Source organism: Brachyhypopomus gauderio, chromosome 10 (genome assembly GCF_052324685.1).
Source record: "Brachyhypopomus gauderio isolate BG-103 chromosome 10, BGAUD_0.2, whole genome shotgun sequence".
Lineage (NCBI taxonomy): Eukaryota > Metazoa > Chordata > Actinopteri > Gymnotiformes > Hypopomidae > Brachyhypopomus > Brachyhypopomus gauderio.
In genome coordinates, this window is record NC_135220.1 from 17,484,212 (window position 1) to 17,492,116 (window position 7,905).

The following is a 7,905-nucleotide window of genomic DNA, read 5'->3' on the forward strand; positions in this document are numbered from 1 at the left end:
ATTGGGCGGCCCGTTAGCACAAGTCCGTGGTGCGCAGGATGGTTCTACAGATAATGTTTAAGGTCCTTGTTCCCCGGCCAAGTAGTCACAGTCTCTTTGGTGTAGATGGTGAGCCTCAGGTAGGAGCTAGCATCAGCACGTCCTCTTGCATATAGTGTCATTAGCGTGCACACACACAGGATGTGGGAAATTTCTCATATTATTTGAGTGTTTGGAGTTGATTTAAATGCTTTAGCTAATATTACTGTCATTTGCTTTAGCTAATATTACTGTCATTTAATTTCCCTCGCAAATGTCCCAAAAACAAACACAAAAAGCAAGAACAAATGTTCAATATAACCCACAAGCACTTAGTGTTGTGCTGAATCCTCCCTGAGGCCTGTCTGCAAAACCACACCCACTCAAAGGGGGCGTCAGCTCTGGCTGGGCTGGCTGGGACCAGAAGACTCAGGTGGTAGTGGGTCGTGACCTGCTCTCGGGCAGGTAGAGGACCATCTCTAGAGACATCAGCACATTGAATTCAAAGGCGATCAGCTCCATCCTGCTAATGTGGAAGTTCTCCTCCAGCTCCTGCAAAGAGCAGAGAGAGTGAGGGGCGGAGTTAGTGAAGGATCTGGAGTGCTCATTCTGATTGGCTGAGCTTCATGGGAACATGTGTTTGGAATTCAGTGAACAGAGCTCCAGAGCATGATAATACTTAGGTATTATTGAAGCAATTTAACGCTTTAACATCCGTGTTATCTAGCACGTTGGTGTGTGTACTCTGTGCAGGAATAAAATGAAACTAAATTATTATGATATTGTAGTGAACTTGAAGTGACTCAAATCAATGGTTATTGTGGGGCTCGTAAAAGCAACCTTACAGAAAAGGCTGTTTATTACACGTCATTAAAAATAAAAGTTGCATTCCTGCAGACATCACATTCTTGACATTCAATAGACTCAAAATGCTACCTTGTATAGCTACAATACAATGCTACACATTAACTACAATGTCCTGTTCAAACTCTTGTATAATGTCATGTTCAAGCTCCTCTTGATTCCAACAGTAGTTCATCTCCTTACACACTGGCTCTTCAACATTCACAGCACATAATGATGTGTTTTCCTGTGTGATACTAATGCCATTCATTGCTGTGAACTGAATACATACACACACACACACACACACACACACACACACACACACACACACACACACACACACACACACACACACACACACACACACACACACACACACACACACACACTTATGTATGAATGTATTATGTAAGCATGTGTACTGATTCCTTCTCCTAGCAGGCTCCTCATGCAGCTCTTTGATTGGTCCTTTCTGTCTGGTCTGCACTCACGTCCATCAGCTGTTTGTCCTGTTGTTTCTGCAGGTCGCTGTTGCTCTTGGTGGCCAGCAGGGGGCAGGCGGCGCCACCAGCTTGTGGTTGGCCTTGATCAGACGGCCTGCAACACAACCTCACAGGATTGAAATGTCTGGTTAACTCTAATTTTTGTGACTTAACTGGATGTGTAGGCTATTCTATATGAAGCACATATCTCTACATTCAACAAGGGTTATTTTAAGGGGAGTATGATTTTGGTGAGGCCAACACAGATAAGTCACCAAAAAAAACAAAAAAAAAAAATAGACATTTCAATCCTGTGAGGTAGTGACTATACCTTAGTTCATTGAGCACTTTAGTTTTGTCCTTACTAGATATTTAGACATAATACTGCTTTAATACTGCGAAGTCATGTGGTCAGAGGTGAACTTCAGTATAGCCAGTGTGTATTTTATTTAAAATAATTGTGGCGAGGTGTAGAGGGGAACTCATCCCTCCATGAGACTTGGAAGGGGTAGAAGTGGTTGTGGTAGCAGGTGAGACGGCAGACAGCAGATCACATATTCTGCAGTTCTTGAGTAACACGAGAGAAAACGATAGGAACAGCATGCAAACAGGGAAATGTAGGCAATGCTTCACAGTGACTGCAAAGTAGTGTTGGTGGTGATTGGTTCAGGTGGACGTGACCTGGTATCTTCAGACCCCTTAGAATCTTGGGTGTGTGTGTATGTGTGTGTGTGTGTGTGTGTGTGTGTGTGTGTGTGTGTGTGTGTGTGTGTGTGTGTGTGTGTGTGTGTGTGTATAAATAGCTGTTGTCTGAAGACTTAATTTGGCAGCAAAGTAAAAACTCTGTTGACTACAGAAGCAATTTGGAAGCTTATGGAGGTTTACACCTTCTGAGCTTACTGTGTGTGGGTTTGTGTTTCCAGGCTTTCTCTGCGCGAAAAAGACTTTGAAGAAGAAGAAGAAGAAGAAGAAGAAGAGGACATCTATGATGATGAAGACTCAGACTTTGAGTCTGTGAATCTGGTGAGGCAGTAAATGAGTTAGGGGCACTCACTAGGCCTAAAGAAATCGGCTTTTAGGAATCACCAGTAGATTACTGTTTGAAGACCTGAGAGACCTGACTGGAACATATCTAACCATCATTTCACTGAGGTAAAGAGGAGCAAGACCATGAAGACATTTAAAAACCATGACTAGAACCTTAAAATCTATTCTAAAGCTGACAGGTAACCAGTGCAGTGAGTGGAGTGCAGGTGTAATATGATCTCTCTTTCTCTCTCTTTTTTAACATCGCAGTCGATGCAAAGAACAACACAACCCTTTCTGCCCAGCGCTATCTGGTGTGCTGTGCAGCACGTGAGCACGTCTCTACTCATGTTTGCCGGTGTTACACCGAAATGTGACCATCGATTTCCGTGAGCACAAGGATCGTTGTTGCACATCATCTGTGTGTTCGTTGTTGAGAAAGAAATGTGCTGTTACAGTATAGTGTTGTCACATTCTGATAACGTTGGTAATCATATGATAAATAATTATAAAACATAGAGGCCTAAATCACATATCCTAAATCACAAATCACATATCCAGGCTGACACAATTAAACATTTCCCTGCTGGAAAAAACATCTAAAGCTGGTTAAACTGGCTGACCAGCTGCACCAGTGTAAGCTGTTTTGGAACCGTGTAGCTGGTAACTGGTTAAACAATCCAAAACCAGCTGTTGGCTGGTTCATACGTGGTAGCTTGATTATATCTTGTAGCTGGTTTATAGATGGTTGTACCATCTTAAACCATCTGGTAGCTGGTTTGTGGTTTGACTGTCCAAAACCAGCATGCACCACGTATTCTGTAATCAGAATCAGAATCAGTATCTGGCTTTATTGGCCAAGTATGCTCACGCATAGAAGGAATTTGTGTTTGGTTACAGTACCTCCCAGTGCACAAAAACTAACAATAACATTACCGAAGTAAAAACATTTACTCACACATGAAACACACACACAAAACATACATTTTTTACATACACATACATTGTACACAGTGTACAGAGTTGTATATATACAGTAAAGTGCTGAGTACAGCAGTAAACAGGCACTGAGGTGCAGACTGAATTAGATAGATAAGTTAAACTGAATTAAATAAGGCATATAAATATGGGAACAGGATAATTACTGGCAGGGGCAATAAGTACAGTGTATTCTTATGCACCATCACCAGATAATAAAGTGCAGTACAGGAGGTGAACAGGGTGAGAGGGACGAGCTGGATGGATTGTAAGTAACAGTCTTGTGTGTATGTGACAGACTGTATCCTGTATGTTGTGTTGTAGTGTTCAGCTGTTCATGAGAGTGATGGCAAGTGGGAAGAAGCTTCTCTTTAGTCTGGTGGTCTTAGTCTTCAGTTGTCTAAAACGCCGTCCTGAGGGAAGACGCTGGAACAGGTGGTGTCCAGGGTGTGAAGCATCAGACACAATGTTCTCTGCACACTTCCTGGTTCTGGAGGTGAGTAGATCTGGCAGGGTGGGTAGTACCACACCGATGGTCTTCTCTGCAGACCTGATGATGCGCTGCAGTCGGTGGGTGTCGTGTTTGGTAGCTGAGCTGCCCCACATTGTGATGGATGCAGTGAGAACAGACTCAATGGTGGCGGTGTAGAACTGCACCATCAGCTCCTGGGGCAGGTTGAACTTCCTCAGCTGATGCAGGAAGTACAGTTTCTGCTGAGCGTTCTTGATGATGGAGCTGATGTTGTTCTCCCATTTCAGGTCCTTGGAGATTGTTGTACCAAGGAACTTGTACGAGTCCACAGCCATCACAGTACTGTCCAGGATGGTGAGGTGAGGGTTGGGGGGCTTCTCCTGAAGTCCACTCTCATCTCCACTGTTTTGCTGTGTTCAGCTCCAGGTTGTTGTATTTGATCCAGAGGAACACATGCTCAACAGCCCGTCTGTAAGTAGACTCATCGCTGTCCCGGATGAGACCAATGACCGTCAAATTGTCTGCAAACTTCAGGATTTTGACTGAGGGGTCAGTGGAGGTACACTCGTTTATGTAGGAGCTCCTGTGCTGGTGGTCCTGGTTCCTGAGGTGATCTTTCCCAGCCTCACCTGCTGCTCTCTGCTAGTGAGGAAGCTGGTGATCCACTGACAGGTGGAGGCTGGCACACTGAGTTGGGTCAGTTTGGTGTGTAGATGTCCGGGGATGATCGTGTTGAACGCAGAGCTGAAGTCTAAGAACAGAACTCTTGCGTATGTACATGGATGGTCAAGGTGCTGGAGGATGTGATGAAGACCCATGTTCACTGCATCGTCCACCGACCTGTTGGCTGGATAAGCGAACTGCAGGGGGTCCAGCTGGGGGTTGGTGATCTCCTTCAAGTGAGTGAGAACCAGCCTCTCGAAGGATTTCATGACCACAGAGGTCAGTGCAACGGGTCTGTAGTCGTTCAGTCCTGTGATGGTGGGCTTTTTGGGGATGGGTGTTATTGTGGAGCGTTTGAAGCACGACGGTATGACACACAGCTCCAGTGATTTGTTGAAGATCTCTGTGAAGACAGGAACCATCTGGTCTGCGCAGATCCTCAGACAGGAGGAGGACACTCCGAATGGGCCTGATGCCTTCCTCACTCTTTGTTTTTTGAAGAGTTGGTGCACGTCTCCTTCACAGATCTTCAGGGCAGGCTGGATGGGTGGCTGAGAGTCAGGGGGGTGTGAATTGGTGCTGTCCGGTTGGGTAGAGCTGGGCTTTTCAAACCTGCAGTAGAAGCTGTTAAGGTCATCAGCCAGTTGACGACCCCCCATTGTCTGGTGGGGGGTTCTTTTGTAGCCTGAGAGACTGTGCAGGCATCTCCAGACGGCTGATGGCTCGTTAGTGGACATCAGTCTGCTCAGCTTGGTGGAGTAGCTCTTCTTAGCAGCTCTGATCTCTCTGTTGAGTGTGTTCCTTGCCTTGTTGTAGAGCGCCCGTTCCCCGCTCCTAAATGCTTCCTCATTAGACCGGCGCAGCTGTTTCAGTTTGGCGTTGAACCAGGGCTTGTCATTGTTGTATCTTATGCGAGTCCTGGTTGGAACACAGATGTCCTCACAGAAGCTGATGTAGGACGTCACAGTGTATTCGTCCAGGCTGCTTGTAGCGTCATCAAACACACACCAGTCTGTTGAATCTATGCAGTCCTGAAGACTTTCTTTTGCCTCACTGGTCCACTTCTTTGCAATACTAACCTCAGGCTTGAGCATCTGTCTGTAGGTTGGGAGAAGATGGACCATAGAGTGGTCAGATAGGCCCAGAGCAGCTCGGGGAACAGAGCGATATGCCCCCTTTAATACAGTATAGCAGTGATGGAGAATATTACTCTCCCTGGTGGGGCAGGTAACATGCTGTCTGTATTTAGGCAGCTCACTAGGGAGTTTCGCTCTGTTGAAATCCCCTAAAATGTTTGTGTGTCCCCTGTGTGTTTGTGCTCCGCGCTGATGATCTGGTCAGTGAGAGCGCGCAGTGCCTCGCGCACGCATGAGCTTTGTGGGATGTAAACTCCGACGAGCACCACGGAGGAGAACTCACACGGGCAGTAGAACAGTTTACAGTTGATGAACACAGACTCCAGATCAGGACTGCAGGTCTTCATGGTGACCGTCTGTACACCAGCCGCGGTTCATAATGGGAATGGGTTCATAACTAGTCATTTCTAAAAATATATATTTTATTATTTTATTTATTATTTTGTAATTATTATTTTATTATTACTACTTCCTGGAACCAGTGTATATATATGAAAAAGTAGAAGTTTAAATCATGATTTAAAAATCTACTTTTTCTTATATATAATGATTCCATTCTTTATTAATTCATAAGCACTTTGTTTGCACAGATAATGAAGGACCTCGGTCCGAAACGTCCTGCTTCTCTGGAAACATTGTGCACTTTTTATATATCTACGTATCTTACACAAGTACACTGCAGTTACTTAGTTACTTACCTCAAATCAATATATATATTGCAGCATCTGTGAGAATTGTACATGTGCCTAGAATCAGGCAAAGCCATTCATAGGAGAGTTTCTAAAAGCCTCTGATATCAAGAAAGGACTGTCACGGTACGGTGGCCCCCTGTCGGCTGCCTCCATCAGCAATGGAAGGAGCTCCGCTGGTGCCACAAGGGAGAGGGGCCTGTCAGGGGGTAGGAGGGTTGACGGCCCTCACACCTCCCCCTCCACCACCACCACCTCCCCCTCCACCTCCCCCTCCACCACCACCACCTCCCCCTCCCGGGCCTCACTCAAGACTCTGGGGCCTTATTGCACTACACTGGGGGGTTTATAGGTTTTATGAATGTTCATGTGGCTATTTAAAAGTTTTAGTGACTTTGTGTATGGCTATAGGGCACATATGTCAAAGTCAAGGCCCGCGGGCCAGATCTGGCCCGTGAATTGATTATCTATGGCCCCCTGGATGATATTTAATTACTATTAGAACCGGCCCGCAGGCCACAGCCGCCCGCTGGTGTTTTGCACGCATAAACACTACATTCCCCACAATGCAACGGTAGCCTGCGAAGTCACTGCAGCGCGCACAAGCGGCGAGGGTCAGCGCGGCGAAAATAACGTAATCGCAGTGGCTCAGCTTGTGCGCGAGCGTCTCGCGCGCTGTCGATTCGCGAGGTCGTGCATCTCTCGAATTTTGTACTTTGCGCGCGCCGCGCCTCAGCGCAATGAATAGAGTCATGTTTGCAGGGTTCATACACCTTTATAAGGTGGAATTAATGCACTTGTACGTCACTTTCAAGGTCCATTTCAATATTTCCCAGCACGTTAAACTTAAGTTAAATATTTATACATATACTCAAAATGATTTGAAATAATTCGCTTTTTATTCACATTATTTAATGGTTGTTTATTTTCAAAACTCCCAATATTAATGTCTTCACGTTCTCTGTTCAGTCAGATAGCTATTTGTTGTGAAACGAAGTAGTTACAATTTCAAGCATTTTCAAGTACTTTAGCTTAAATTCCAGCACTTTTCAAACCTTTATTACTTTATTCATGTTTGCTTGTTGAAAAATATTTTCACTTGAAATTACTGACAGATCCATAAGAAAATATTGCTTTATTCATTTAAGCATTAAATAATATACACTGTGTTAGGTCTTGGTTCAATAGGCTATGTGCAATCATTTTAATATGTTTTAATAAACATTGAACCAGTCCGGCCCTCGGCTTGTAGCAAATTAGTTTTTTTGGCCCTCGGTGTATTTGACTTTGACATCCCTGCTATAGGGGGTTTTATTAGGCATGGCACCTTTTTAGAACCCTTCTTATAGGTTTTTATCCTCATCTTAGTCCTGATTTTACAGTTAACACTCCTGTATTTTCTTGATATGTTTTATTGGATGGCTTTTATAACCCCTTTACTTTATTTTAAACCCTCTGTGAGTATTTATGCACTTATTTATTTATTTATTCTTTTATTGATCAAACCATTTTAATATGAATGGTGGTTTACTGATGAGTGCATTTATAAATGGTAAGGGGCTGAAGGTAAGGAGTGGAAAAAACTGAAGACACAG